This window comes from Vulpes lagopus, chromosome 2 (assembly GCF_018345385.1).
Source record: "Vulpes lagopus strain Blue_001 chromosome 2, ASM1834538v1, whole genome shotgun sequence".
Classification (NCBI taxonomy): Eukaryota; Metazoa; Chordata; class Mammalia; order Carnivora; family Canidae; genus Vulpes; species Vulpes lagopus.
In genome coordinates this window covers 41574500-41590483 of record NC_054825.1, presented here as the reverse complement: position 1 = coordinate 41590483, position 15984 = coordinate 41574500, and the positions used below count along the sequence as shown (strand labels likewise).

Here is a 15984-nt window from a genome sequence, read left to right as displayed (position 1 = left end):
CTCTAAAACAAACAAACATGATATTACAAAGGATAGAAGAACAGGGAAAACTCATTCATTCTTTTTTTAGACTAGCATTACTTGATACTGAGAACCTATGAAGTCAGGCACACTAGTGTTCTGGGGCTGGCATATCAGAACAGCACAGACTGGGTGGACTAAACAGAAATGTATTTTCTCATAGTTTTGGAGGCTGGTTGTCTAAGATCAAGTTGTTGGCAGGGGCTGTTTCTGGTAAGGCCTTTCTTTCTGGCTTATAGATAGCTGCCTACTTAGGTCCTCACGTACCTTCTTCTCGAGAAAGGAGAGAGAGAGAGAGAGAGAGAGAGAGAGAGAGAGAGATCTGTGTATCTTCTTCTCTCTCTCTCTTTTTTTAAAAGTAGGCTCCATGCTCAGTTTGTGGCCTGCACTTACAACCCTGAGATCAAGAGCTGCAAGATTTACCAAGTGAGTCAGCCAGGTGCCCCTTTTTCTCTTCTTGTAAGATACTACTCCTTTCAGATTAGGGCCCCATTCGTCTAATCTGATTTAACCCTAGCTACTTCTCTAAAAGTTCTGTCCCCAAATATAGTTACCCGAGGAGTTAGGGCTTCACTTTATGAAATTTGGGGGATACAGTATAAACTATGATATTATGTGTATTAACATTCTCCATACAAACAAAACCAATAGGGCGTGTGGAGAGAGATTTACTTTAAGGAAATGGCTTGTTCAATTGCAGAGATAGACATGTCCATAGGCATCAGGGTGGGCTGGCAGCCTGGAGACTCAGGGAACAGTTAGTATTTCTTCTTGCTCAGAGGAGGTCAGTCTTTGTTCTTTTAAGGCTATAGACTGAAAAAAAAAAAGGCTGTAGACTGGATGAAGTCCAACCCCATCATAGAATGCAATCTGCTTTATTCAAAGTCCACTGATTTAAGAATTAGTTCAAAAAACACTCTTATAGAAACATCCAGAATAATATTTGACCCAATATCTGGGCACTGGACCCAGCCAAGTGGATACCTAAAATTAACAATCACAGTATGAACAAGAAAATTATGATCCAACCTTATTCATTCAACCTAGATTAAAAATTAGCAAACCAAATTCAGTAATGTATTAAAAAATTATGATCTTGGAATTATTCCAAGGATTATAATACATTAATATAGGAATGCAAAGTTGGTATAAAATTATTAACTAAGGTATTTTGTCTAGTTTATATAGTAAAAGAGAAAAATCTTTGAAACTTCTCAATTCTTATCCAACTAGAAAGAAAGAAAGAGTACCTACCAAAAGCCTACAGCAAGCAGCACATATAGATACTCGATACATTAACACGGGTATTATTACAAAGCAGTGCAGAAATAATGGACTTCTCAAAAATGAAGTTGGCATTATTGTTCATCCATATGGAGGAAAGTAAAATTGGATCTTTGCCTCAAAGCATACCTCAAAATTAGTACAGGTAAAAGACTAAATGTGAAACGAAAACTCTCACAAGAACATTTAAATATCTTTGTGCCATTGGGTGTAGGAATAGATTTCTGAAACAGAATTCAAGAAGTACAAATAATAAAACAACTGGCCAGTAAATTTTACTATATTAATATTGAAAACTTGTAGTTAAAAAAATGAAGCTATGAAGTAGGAGAAAATGTAGCATGTGAAAATAGATGTGTGTATGGGTGTGTGTGTGCGTGTGTGCGTGTGTGTATGTGTTGAATATATCAACAGCAACTGCAAGACATTAAGGAGAAGATAAATTGGTAGACAAATGAGAAAAATAAGTTTATAGAAGATGAAGCAGAAACTTTTATTAAATAAACATAAGATGCTCAACCTTATTAGGAAAATGTGGATTCAACCCACAATGAGAAACACAGTCTCACTCAGGAGATTGGCAAAAAGTAAAAGAACCAAAGACAAAAAAAAAAAAAAACCATGTAATATAAAATGTGAGATTTTAGAATTTGAAGCTGTTTTTGAAATCTTTTGAATCAGTTTGCAAACACCCTGTAAGGTTAAACAGGTGCATGCACTACAACCCAGCAGTTTTGCTTCTGTGTATATACCTCACAGAAACCCTCACACACAAGTACCAGGGTTTTATAAAATGTTCATAATAGCAAACGATGAAAATCACCCATGTACACATCAACAGTAAGTTATGTTCATATTCAAGAATATAAGGGCAGAAATGAACTACAGTTACACACATCGACCTGGATGAATCTTAGAAACGTGATTTTAAGTGAAAGACGTAAGTCACATTAACAGTAGAATCCATTCATATGAAGTTTAAAACTAGATAAAATAATGTGCTGTTGAGGGTCATAAAAGTATAAAGAAAAGGGAGAGACCAATTAACACAATAATAGAATGGTGGTTACCTCTGGTGGGAGAGAAAAGGACGCAATTAGAGAAGACAGGGAATGGGGCATTTGGGATACGTTAGTGATCTATTTCTGATCTTCTGCCGTGTGCATAAGGGTCTCTGAGTTTTAAACTGTACATAAATATCTTTCTCCATCCTTTTATGTATGCTTTATTTAAAAATAAGTTATTTGCTAAACATGAAAGTTAAACATTTTAAACATTTTCATTTTAAAGCCTTTGGTAAATGAATATAGATTTAATCAACAAGAAACAATAGCATCCTTAACATTCTTTATAAAAAGTAACATCCTTGAATAATTTTCAGAAGAGTTGCAATATGTTTAAAATTGTGGATCTTCCATTTTTGAATGAGAACATAGCAGGGTCATTTTTACATGATAATATGGGCAGACACATGAGTCTTAACAAAACCAAGAACAAAATTAATCTGAAAATGAGTCGCTTATTGCTTATAGAACCTACACTTAAGATTTGGGCTCATGTGTACTGACCAAGTGAGATGTGTTTGTCAGAAATGTGGTGCTTTCGAGAACGAAACCGACTCCACTTACTACAATAGTTTTTGGGTCCATTAGTGGTTGTGATCGCTTCAACTGTGGGCTTTTTGAAATTCAGTGACTAATTGGTGCCATCTCTAAATGAAGTCCAAAATGATACCTCACTTATGCCGAAATCTAGGCTAGACTCAATAGTGTTTTCATGAGGAGAAACCAGAGTATTTTTAGAAGACACATTTCATTTTGCTGTGGCAAATGATTTTGAATTCATTTTCATTAATATAAGGTAATACTTTAGGCATTGACACATTGAAAAAAATGAGAACGAGTGTACATTCTCAAAGCTTGTTTAACATTAAAAGGAGTTTTAAAAAACTGTCATAATCATCTGAATACAATTATAACTATATTCACTGGCCAGGTGACCAAAAAGGTTGATGAACTAAAATTTTTAAAAGGGTACAAAATGAGTTTTTAAATGCCATTAATAGAATAGTTAGTAAAGCCACCCCACATCACAAGGGTCCTAACTAATAATGAAAACCTCTTTAAAAAGGGTAAAAACATTACCCTAAACATTAAAACATTACAAAAACATTACATTAGTAACAGGAGCTCTCTTATTTTCAAGAAAAGAACTAAGTACATTATCAGCATCTGAAGTCCCTGTAAATACCTACCTGCCTTGGTGGATTTATTAAATAATGGGGCAGTTTTAGGGCAGCCTTGTCAATTTCAGGTAGTTCTGGAGAAGAAAATGAACCTCTAAATGTTCAAGTTTAAATTCCTTTCTCCTTTTCCATTTACCTACTTTTTATTTGTGTGTTTCTTTCCTTTTTACTGTCAGGAAGGGTCACCTTCAGAGGGCCAATTCAGTCCAGTATGATATAAACCTGGTAGAGACAAGCACTGGTGCCCAGCACAGTAAGCAAATTCAAAATAAAATGTTCATTTTAAAGCCCTGGATGAGGTTGTTGTTGTTACATATGGAGATTTGGATCTACCCAAAAGGTTGATCCAAGGAAAATTTTGTATGCATTTTGACATTAAGATGGTTTTCTTATTAGCGACATGACACAAGTCATCTTTTTTTTTTTCCAGAGAAAACCATGTTATCTCGTATGTGAAATTATGTTGTTAGCTATAATGTTCACTATGTGAACATTAGTGTACATTGTACACAATGTACAACGTATATAGTGTACATTGAATGTACACTATTCAAGGGATTATTTCTCCAGAAATAATGTGAAGTGGGCTGGTATATAGAGAGGAGGAAGTTTTTTTTTTCCTGTGAGGATAGGAAAATCTTTGGGAAACTTAGAGGCCAGTTAACGGCTGAAAAGTATCTTGAGACTTCTACTTCTGGCCAAGATGGAGTTGCAGGGACTGGATTTATCTACTTTAAAAAGTTTTTTAAAAAAGGATCTAATACATGAATGGATATAATACACAGGTTTTCAAGACCTTGGACATCAGGAAACAAAGGATCATGATTCCTGAGAGATGGGAAACAGAAGAGGTGATCCAGTGATTACTTCAGATTATTGCCTTGAAAGAGTTTACAGGCTGTGGCCCAGGGTGGGGGAACCCAGGCTGAGCTTGGTAGACTCCCTGAGTTGAGAAGATAAAACTGAGTCTAGAAAGATTGAAGAGACTATGGTCTGTGAACAGAGTGCTGGACAAAATAGCTTCCCAGAGAGAATTCCAGAAATCCTCAGTTCAAGTATTCAGTTGAGTATTAACACAAATATAGGAGGGGAGTACTTGAGGTTAGGGACAGAATTACTTTTTAAAAAATTATTTATTTATTTGAGAGAGAATGGAAGCACAAGCAAGATGAGGGACAGAGGGAGAAGCTCCCTCCTTGATGAGTAGGGAGCCTGATTTGAGACCATATCCCAGGACTCCAAGATCATGATCTGAGTTGAGAGCAGATGCTTAACCGACTAAGCTACCCAGGTGCCCCTGGTACAGGATTACTTGAAAGGGTTAGAGGTGTCCAGTACTCACACAAGGCTGGGAAAAGTGTCTGTTCCCATAATAAAACAAAAACTCCAGTTATTCATGAGGCATTAGGTAGAGTACCGAGATGAATGTTTCCCCAGTAGAGGGGAATAATTAGCCCACATTAAACACTGTTCTGGTCCTTCCTAATAATCCTTAAAAGTGAGAACTGAGTCAATTTGTTTCCAAATAACTGCATTCCGGATTAAAGTTCAATAAGGCAAACAACAACAACAACAAAAACAATCCAGTACGCAACAGGTACAATTCACTGCCTTGCATCCGATCAGAAATTACCAACCTGTTGATTTAACATATGCAATCAATATGACATAGCACATTAACAGAATGAAAGATAAAAGTGACATGATCATCTTGGTAGATGCAGAAAAATTAGTTGACAAGGTTAGTGTCCATTAGTGATAAAAACTCTCATCAGAATAGGCATAGAGGAAATTTCCTCAACACAATAAAGACCATTTGTGAAAATTCCACAGGTAGTCTCATTATCAATGGGAAAAAAATCTGAAATTTTTGTCTTTTGTACTTGGCCAATACCAAGCAAAGATCTCATTCTCAGACTGGAAGTACTACAAGAGCAACTAGACCTGGTATTTCTTAAAAAACAGCATCCAATCAAAAAAGAAGAAGGTAAATTATCTCTGTTTGCAGATTACATTATTCTATATGCAAAAACCATAAATAAAATACTCCATTAGAAATTGTTAGAACTGGGAGGAGGGGCAAGATGGCGGAAGAGTAGGGTCCCCAAATCACCTGTCCCCAACAAATTACCTAGATAACCTTCAAATCATCCTGAAAATCTACGAATTCGGCCTGAGATTTAAAGAGAGAACAGCTGGAACGCTACAGTGAGAAGAGTTCACGCTTCTACCAGGTAGGAAGACGGGAAAAAGAAATAAAGACACAAAAGGCCTCCAAGGGGGAGGGGCCCCGCGAGGAGCTGGGCTGAGGCCGGGGCGAGTGTCCCCAGGACAGGAGAGCCCCGTCCCGGAGGAGCAGGGGCTGCACCAACCTTCCCGGGTGGAAAGGGGCCCACAGGGAGGTGGAGCAGGACCCAGGAGGGCGGGGGTGCCCTCGGGCTCTCGGGGACACTAACAGGCACCTGCGCCCTTGGAGAGTGCGCCGAGCTCCCTAAGGGCTGCAGCGCGCACGGCGGGACCCGGAACAGCTCGGAGGGGCTCGGGCGGCGGCTCCGCGGAGGGGGCTGCGGGGCGGGAGCGCGAATCCAACAGCGCAGGCCCGGGAGCACAGGGCGCCGGGACACAGCCCAGGATCCGGCCTCCCCGGGACAGGCAGAGGCCGGGAGGGCCCAGGACAGCGAGGACGCACCTGCCCCGAGCTGAGCAGATCAGCGGCCCCGCCCCGGAGCCTCCAGGCCCTGCAGACGGAGAGCCCCGGAACTACTGCGGGAGCTGACTCCAGGGCTGCAGAGCTGGGCCCCGCCACTGCGGTTGTTCCTCCCGGGGCCCCACGGGGTAAACAACCTCCACTGAGCCCTGACCCAGGCAGGGGCAGAGCAGCTCCCCCAAGTGCTCACACCTGAGAATCAGCACAGCAGGCCCCTCCCCCCAGAAGACCAGCTAGAAGGACCAGTTCCAGGGGAAGTCAAGGGACTTAAAGTATACAGAATCGGAAGATACTCCCCCATGTCATTTTGTTTTTGTTTTTTTTGTTTTTTTTTTTTGTTTTGTGTTTTTTTTCTTTCTCCTTGATTTCTGATTGCTTCCCCCACCCCACCCCCCCTTTTTTCTCCTTTCTTTCTTTTTCTTTCTCTTTTTCTTCTTTTTCCCCTTTTTTTCTTCTTTCTCTTTTTTCTTTTTCTCTTTTCTTTCCTTCTCTCTCTTTTTCTCCTTTTCCCAATACAACTTGTTTTTGGCCACTCTGCACTGAGCAAAATGACTAGAAGGAAAACCTCACCTCAAAAAAAAAAAGAATCAGAAACAGTCCTCTCTCCCACAGAGTTACAAAATCTGGATTACAATTCAATGTCTGGATTACAATTCAATGTCAGATGTCTGAATAGTGCCAATTCAGAAGCACTATTATACAGCTACTGGTGGCTCTAGAAAAAAGCATAAAGGACTCAAGAGACTTCATGACTGCAGAATTTAGATCCAATCAGGCAGAAATTAAAAATCAATTAAATGAGATGCAATCCAAGCTAGAAGTCCTAACGACGAGGCTTAACGAGGTGGAAGAACCAGTGAGTGACATAGAAGACAAGTTGATGGCAAAGAGGGAAACTGAGGAAAAAAGAGACAGGCAATTAAAAGACCATGAGGATAGATTAAGGGAGATAAATGACAGCCTGAGGAAGAAAAACCTACGTTTAATTGGGGTTCCCGAGGGCGCCGAAAGGGCCAGAGGGCCAGAATATGTATTTGAACAAATCCGAGCTGAAAACTTTCCTAATCTGGGAAGGGAAACAGGCATTCAGATCCAGGAAATAGAGAGATCCCCCCCTAAAATCAACAAAAACCATTCAACACCTCGACATTTAATAGTGAAGCTTGCAAATTCCAAAGATAAGGAGAAGATCCTTAAAGCAGCAAGAGAAAAAAAGTCCCTGACTTTTATGGGGAGGAATATTAGGGTAACAGCAGACCTCTCCACAGAGACCTGGCAGGCCAGAAAGGGCTGGCAGGATATATTCAGGGTCCTAAATGAGAAGAACATGCAACCAAGAATACTTTATCCAGCAAGACTCTCATTCAAAATGGAAGGAGAGATTAAGAGCTTCCAAGACAGGCAGGAACTGAAAGAATATGTGACCTCAAAACCAGCTCTGCAAGAAATTTTAAGGGGGACTCTTAAAATTCCCCTTTAAGAAGAAGTTCAGTGGAACAATCCACAAAAACAAGGACTGAATAGATATGATGACACTAAACTCATATCTGTCAATAGTAACTCTGAACAGGAACGGGCTTAATGACCCCATCAAAAGTCACAGGGTTTCAGACTGGATGAAAAAGCAGGACCCATCTATATACTGTCTACAAGAGACTCATTTTAGACAGAAGGACACCTACAACCTGAAAATAAAAGGTTGGAGAACCATTTACCATTCAAATGGTCCTCAAAAGAAAGCAAGGGTAGCCATCCTTATATCAGATAAATTAAAATTTACCCCGAAGACTATAGTGAGAGATGAAGAGGGACACTATCTCATACTCAAAGGATCTATCCAACAAGAGGACTTAACAATCCTCAATATATATGCCCCAAATGTGGGAGCTGCCAAATATTTAAACCAATTAATAACCAAACTCAAGAAATACTTTGATAATAATACACTTATACTTGGTGACTTCAATCTAGCTCTTTCTGTACTCGATAGGTCTTCTAAGCACAACATCTCCAAAGAAATGAGAGCTTTAAATGATACACTGGACCAGATGGATTTCACAGATATCTACAGAACTTTACATCCAAACTCAACTGAATACACATTCTTCTCAAGTGCACATGGAACTTCCTCCAGAATAGACCACATACTGGGTCACAAATCGGGTCTGAACCGATACCAAAAGATCGGGATAGTCCCCTGTATATTCTCAGACCATAATGCCCTGAAATTAGAACTTAATCACAACAAGAAGTTTGGAAGGACCACAAACACATGGAGGTTAAGGACCATCCTGCTAAAAGATGAAAAGGTCAACCAGAAAATTAAGGAAGAATTAAAAAGATTCATGGAAACTAATGAGAATGAAGATACAACCGTTCAAAATCTTTGGGATGCAGCAAAAGCAGTCCTGAGGGGGAAATACATCGCAATACATGCATCCATTCAAAAACTGGAAAGAACTCAAATTCAAAAGCTCACCTTACACATAAAGGAACTGGAGAAAAAGCAACAAATGGACCCCACCCCCAGCAGAAGAAGACAGTTAATTAAAATTCGAGCAGAACTAAATGAAATCGAGACCAAAAGAACTGTGGAACAGATCAACAGAACCAGGAGTTGGTTATTTGAAAGAATGAATAAGATAGATAAACCATTAGCCAACCTTATTAAAAAGAAGAGAGAGAAGACTCAAATTAATAAAATCATGAATGAGAAAGGAGAGATCACTACCAACACCAAGGAAATACAAACGATTTTAAAAACATATTATGAACAGCTGTACGCCAATAAATTAGGAAATCTAGAAGAAATGGACGCATTCCTGGAAAGCCACAAACTACCAAAACTGGAGCAGGAAGAAATAGAAAACCCAAACAGGCCAATAACCAGGGAGGAAATTGAAGTAGTCATCAAAAACTTCCCAAGACACAAGAGTCCAGGGCCAGATGGCTTCCCAGGGGAATTCTATCAAACATTTAAAGAAGAAATCATACCTATTCTACTAAAGCTGTTTGGAAAGATAGAAAGAGATGGAGCACTTCCAAATTCATTCTATGAGGCCAGCATCACCTTAATTCCGAAACCAGACAAAGACCCCACCAAAAAGGAGAATTACAGACCAATATCCCTGATGAACATGGATGCAAAAATTCTCAACAAGATACTGGCCAATAGGATCCAACAACACATTAAGAAAATTATTCACCATGACCAAGTAGGATTTATCCCCGGGACACAAGGCTGGTTCAACACTCGTAAAACCATCAATGTGATTCATCATATCAGCAAGAGAAAAACCAAGAACCATATGATCCTCTCATGAGATGCAGAGAAAGCATTTGACAAAATACAGCATCCATTCCTGATCAAAACCCTTCAGAGTGTTGGGATAGAGGGAACTTTCCTCGACATCTTAAAAGCCATCTACGAAAAGCCCACAGCAAATTCATTCTCAATAGGGAAGCAATGGGAGCCTTTCCCCTAAGATCAGGAACAAGACAGGGATGTCCACTCTCACCACTGCTATTCAGCCTATTCAACATAGTACTGGAAGTCCTCGCCTCAGCAATCAGACAACAAAAAGACATTAAAGGCATTCAAATTGGCAAAGAAGAAGTCAAACTCTCCCTCTTCGCCGATGACATGATACTCTACATAGAAAACCCAAAAGCCCCCACCCCAAGATTGCTAGAACTCATACAGCAATTTGGTAGCGTGGCAGGATACAAAATCATTGCCCAGAAATCAATGGCATTTCTATACACTAACAATGAGACTGAAGAAAGAAATTAAGGAGTCAATCCCATTTACAATTGCACCCAAAAGCATAAGATACCTAGGAATAAACCTAACCAAAGAGGTAAGGGATCTATACCCTAAAAACGATAGAACACTTCTGAAAGAAATTGAGGAAGACACAAAGAGATGGAAAAATATTCCATGCTCATGGATTGGCAGAATTAATATTGTGAAAATGTCAATGTTACCTAGGGCAATTTACACGTTTAATGCAATCCCTATCAAAATACCATGGACTTTCTTCAGAGAGTTAGAACAAATTATTTTAAGATTTGTGTGGAATCAGAAAAGACCCCGAGTAGCCAGGGGAATTTTAAAAAAGAAAACCATAGCTGGGGGCAATACAATGCCAGATTTCAGGTTGTACTACAAAGCTGTGGTCATCAAGACAGTGTGGTACTGGCACAAAAACAGACACATAGATCAATGGAACAGAATAGAGAACCCAGAAGTGGACCCTGAAATGTATGGTCAACTAATATTCGATATAGGAGGAAAGACTATCCATTGGAAGAAAGACAGCCTCTTCAATAAATGGTGTTGGGGAAATTGGACATCCACATGCAGAAGAATGAAACTGGACCACTCTCTTTCACCATACACAAAGATAAACTCAAAATGGATGAGAGATCTAAATGTGAGGCAAGATTCAATCAAAATCATAGAAGAGAACACAGGCAACACCCTTTTTGAACATGGCCATAGTAACTTCTTGCAAGATACATCCACAAAGGCAAAAGAAACAAAAGCAAAAATGAACTATTGGGACTTCTTCAAGATAAGAAGCTTTTGCACAGCAAAGGATACAGTCAACAAAACTAAAAGACAACCTACAGAATGGGAGAAGATATTTGCAAATGACATATCAGATAAAGGGCTAGTTTCCAAAATCTATAAAGAACTTATTAAACTCAACACCAAAGAAACAAACAATCCAATCATGAAATGGGCAAAGGACATGAACAGAAATCTCACAGAGGAAGATCATGGACATGGCCAACATGCACATGAGAAAATGCTCTGCATCACTTGCCATCAGGGAAATACAAATCAAAACCACAATGAGATACCACCTCACACCAGTGAGAATGGGGAAAATTAACAAGGCAGGAAACAACAAATGTTGGAGAGGATGCGGAGAAAGGGAACCCTCTTACACTGTTGGTGGGAATGTGAACTGGTGCAGCCACTCTGGAAAACTGTGTGGAGGTTCCTCAAAGAGTTAAAAATAGACCTGCCCTACGACCCAGCAATTGCACTGTTGGGGATTTACCCCAAAGATTCAGATGCAATGAAATGCCGGGACACCTGCACCCCGATGTTTCTAGCAGCAATGTCCACAATAGCCAAACTGTGGAAGGAGCCTCGGTGTCCTCCAAAAGATGAATGGATAAAGAAGATGTGGTTTATGTATACAATGGAATATTACTCAGCAATTAGAAAGGACAAATACCCACCATTTGCTTCAACGTGGATGGAACTGGAGGGTATTATGCTGAGTGAAATAAGTCAATCGGAGAAGGACAAACAGTGTATGTTCTCATTCATTTGGGGAATATAAAAAATAGTGAAAGGGAATATAAAGGAAGGAAAAAGAAATGTTGGGAAATATCAGGAAGGGAGACGGAACATAAAGACTCCTAACTCTGGGAAACGAACTAGGGGTGGTGGATGGGGAGGAGGGCGGGAGGAGGAGGGGAATGGGTGACGGGCACTGAGGCGGACACTTGACGGGATGAGCACTGGGTGTTTTTCTGTATGTTGGCAAATTGAACACCAATAAAAATTAATTAAAAAAAAAGAAATTGTTAGAACTAATAAATGGCTTCAGTAAAGTTTCAGGATACAAAACATATAGAAATAAGTCGCAATTCTTTACACCAACAGTAAGCTATCTGAAAAAGAAGGAAATAAAAATTATCCTATTTATAATATACCATCAAAGTGATGACTTAGAAATGATCTTAAACCAAGGAGGTCAAATATCTATACATTGAAAACTATAAAACCTTTATTAAAGAAATCAGAGATGCAAAAAATGGGAAGATATCCCATGTTCATGAATCGGAAGAATTAATATTAAAATGTCCATACTGCCCAAAGTGATATACAGATTTAATGCCATCAAAACTTCAATGGCATTTTTCACCAAAGTAGAAAAAAACAATTCAAAAACTTGTATGGAACCACAAAGACCCTGAATAGCCAAAGCATTCTTGAGAGAGAAGAGGAAGGTTGGAGGCATTACACTTCCCGCCTTTAAATTATTTTACAAATCTATAATAATTAAAACAGACACACAGACCAATGGAACAGAATTAAGAGCCCAAATGTAAATCAAGCACATATAGTCAATGAATTTTTTATTTTATTTTATTTTTATTTATTTATGATAGTCAGAGAGAGAGAGAGAGAGAGAGAGAGAGAGGCAGAGGTACAGGCAGAGGGAGAAGCAGGCTTCATGCACCGGGAGCCCGACGTGGGATTCGATCCCGGATCTCCAGGATCGCGCCCTGGGCCAAAGGCAGGCGCTAAACCGCTGCGCCACCCAGGGATCCCTAGTCAATGAATTTTTTAAAAAAGTCTTTATTCAAATTCTAGTAAGTTAGGTAGCATACAGTGTGTTATTAGTTTAAGGTGTACAATATAGTGACTCAACATTTACATACAATACCCGGTGCTCATCCCAAGTGCCCTCCTTAATCCCCATCACCCATTTCACCCATCCTGCCATCCACCTCCCATCTCTCTGGTGACCCTCAGTTCTCTGTAGTTAAGAGTGTGTTTCTTGATTTGCCTCTCCCCCTTTCCTCTATAATCATTTGTTTTGTTTCTTAAATTCTACATGTGAGTGAAATCATATGGTATTTGTCTTTCTCTGACTGACTTCATTCTCTTAGCATAATACTTCCCGGCTCCTTCTACATTGTTGGAAATGACAAGATTCTTTTTTACGGCTAATATTCCATGATATATACATACACCACTTTCTTATTCATCAATTGATGGACACTTGAACTGTTTCTATAATTTGGTAATTGTAGGTAATGCTGCTATAATCGTTGGGATGTATGTATCCCAATCCCTTTGAATTAGTGCCTTTGTATTCTTTGGGTAAAATACCTAGTAGTGCAATTGCTGGATTGTAGGGTAGTTCTATTTTAAACTTTTTTTTTTAGAGATGGGGGAGGGGCAGAAGGAGAGGCAGAGAGAATCCTAAGCAGCCTCCACACCCAGTGTGGAGCTCAACAGGAGACACATTCTCAAAACCTTGAGATTATGACCTGAGCTAAAATCAAGAGTCAGATGTTTAACTGACTGAGCCATCCGGGTGCCCCCTATTTTTAACTTTTTGAGGAGTCCACAATGGCAGCACCAGTTTGTATTCCTACCAACCGTGCAGGAGGGACTTCTTTTGTCCACATTCTCACCAATATCTGTTTTTTTCTTGTGTTGTTAATTTTAGCCATTCTGACAGGTGTGGGGTGATATCTTATTGTGGTTTTGGTTTGTATTTCCCTGATGGTGAATGATGTTGAGCATCTTCTCATGTGACTGCTGGCCATCTGCATGTCTTCTTTGGAAAAATACATATTCATGTCATCTACCCTTTCTAAAATTGGATTATTTGTTTTTTGGCTGTTGAGTTTCATAAATTCTTTGTGTATTTTGGATATTAATCCTTTATCAGATATGTCATTTGCAGATATCTTCTCCCATTCTGTAGGTTTCTTTTTAGTTTTGTTAATTCTGTCCTTTGCTGTGTAGAAGAAGCTTTTTGTTTTGATGAAGTCCCAATAGTTTATATTTGCTTTTGTTTCCCCTGTCTTAGGAGACATACCTAGTAATGAATTGCTGCTGTTGATGTCAAAGAGGTTACTGCCTGTGTTCTCCACTAGGATTTTGATGGTTTCATGTCTCACGTGTAGGTCTTTTATCTATTTTTAATTTATTTTTGTGTATGGTGTAAGAAAATGGTCTAGTTTCATTCTTCTACATGATGCTGTCCAGTTTCCCAACACCATTTGTTGAAAAGACTTTTTTTTTCCCTCCATTGGATAGTCTTTCCTGCTTTGTCAAAGATTAATTGACCATATAGTTGTGTGTTTATTTCTGGGTTTTCTATTCTGTTCTCTTGATCTATGTGTCTTTTTTTGTGCCGATACCTACTGTTTTGATCACTACAGTTTTGTAATATAAGTTGTGGTTCAGAATAGTGATACCACCGCTTTGCTTTTGTTTTTCAAGGTTGCTTTAGCTATTTGAGGTCTTTTTAGTTCTATACAAATTTTAGAATAGTTTCTTCTAGCTCTGTGAAAAATGCTGGTGGTATTTTGATGGGGATTGCATTTAATGTGTAAATTGCTTTGGGTAGTATAGATATTTTAACAATATTTGTTCTTCTGATTCATGAGCATGGAATCTCTTTCTATTTATTTGTATCATCTTCAGTTTCTTTCATCAGTGCTTTATAGTTTTCAGGGTACAGGTCTTTCACCTGTTTGGTTAGGTTTATTCCTAGATGACTTATTATTTTTTGTGTTATTGCAAATGGGGTTGATTCCTTAATTTTTCTTTCTGCTTCTTTTCTTTTTCTTTCCTTTCCTATCCTTTCTTTCTTTCTTTCTTTCTTTCTTTCTTTCTTTCTTTCTTTTTTTGAGAGAAGGAGCATGTGAGTCGGGGTGGGGAGGGGCAGAAGGAGAGAAAGAGTATCCTAAGCAGACTCCTTGATGATGTGGGGCTCAATCTCATGACCCTGAGATCATGATCTGAGCCAAAATCAAGAGTTGCATGCTCAACTGAGTTATTGAGGCACCCCATCATTTCTTTTTTTTAAAATTTATTATTTATGTATTATAGTCACAGAGAGAGAGAGAGAGAGGCAGAGACACAGGCAGAGGGAGAAGCAGGCTCCATGCACCGGGAGCCCGAAGTAGGATTCGATCCCGGGTCTCCAGGATCGCGCCCTGGGCCAAAGGCAGGCGCCAAACCGCTGCGCCACCCAGGGATCCCGGCACCCCATCATTTCATTAATGGTATAGAAATGCAACAGATTTCTGTATATTGATTTTTTATCCTGAGACTTTACTGAATTTGTGTATCACTTCTAGCAATTTTTTGTTAGAACTTTTTGGGTTTCCTATATAGAGGATCATTGGGGTAATACATCAGATTTAAAAATTTCTGCACAAAAAATGAAACAATCAACAATATTAGAATACAGTGTAAGAGGTGGGAGAAAACATTTGCAAACCATATATCTGATAAGGGGTTGAACCGCAATGTGTATATAAGGAAGTTCTACAACTCAATAGCAAAAAACCAACTAATTCAAAAATGGGGTCCTTCAACATGCTTAGCTCTTCTCTATTTCTGAGGAAAATGTACGTGGAATGCTATTTTGTCCCTATTTTTCTAGATAAAGAAATATTAAAATAACTATTTGTATCTCTCAGTCTTCTCTGCACGGGAGCAGCTCTCCTGCCACAGCCCCTCATCCCCTGAAAATGTACACCTCACAAAGTTTGTCTCCATTCTCTTCTTGGTCAGGAGCACTTCTCAGCTGGTGAACCAATCACTGTCGTTAGTGGTGCTAAAACTGCAAGAGACACTGACAGATGAGAACTTCAGCATCTTGGATGCCCTGTGTCCCCTGACCTCACTTATACCTTGGAGCAGTTTCCAAACAAGCACCATTTCATGGGACATTGACACAGCAGCCAAGTTCATTGGGGTTGAGGCTGTCACGGTAGGAATGACTGGCTCTGGGGCTAGAATTGGGACTGGGTTTAGTTGTGTTTGGTTATGCCAGGAACCCTTCTCTGAAGCAACAGCTCATCTCCTACTCCATTCTGGGCTTTTGTCCTCTTGGAGGCCACGGAGTTCTTTTGCTTAATGGTGGCCTTTCTCATCCTCTTCACCATGTGA

The 15984-nt window shown here is 39.4% G+C and overlaps 1 pseudogene; it reads left to right on the top strand.

Moving 5' to 3' along the window:
* The first annotated feature begins 5234 nt into the window (after positions 1-5234).
* Positions 5235-15984, top strand: LOC121477048 (annotated as a pseudogene).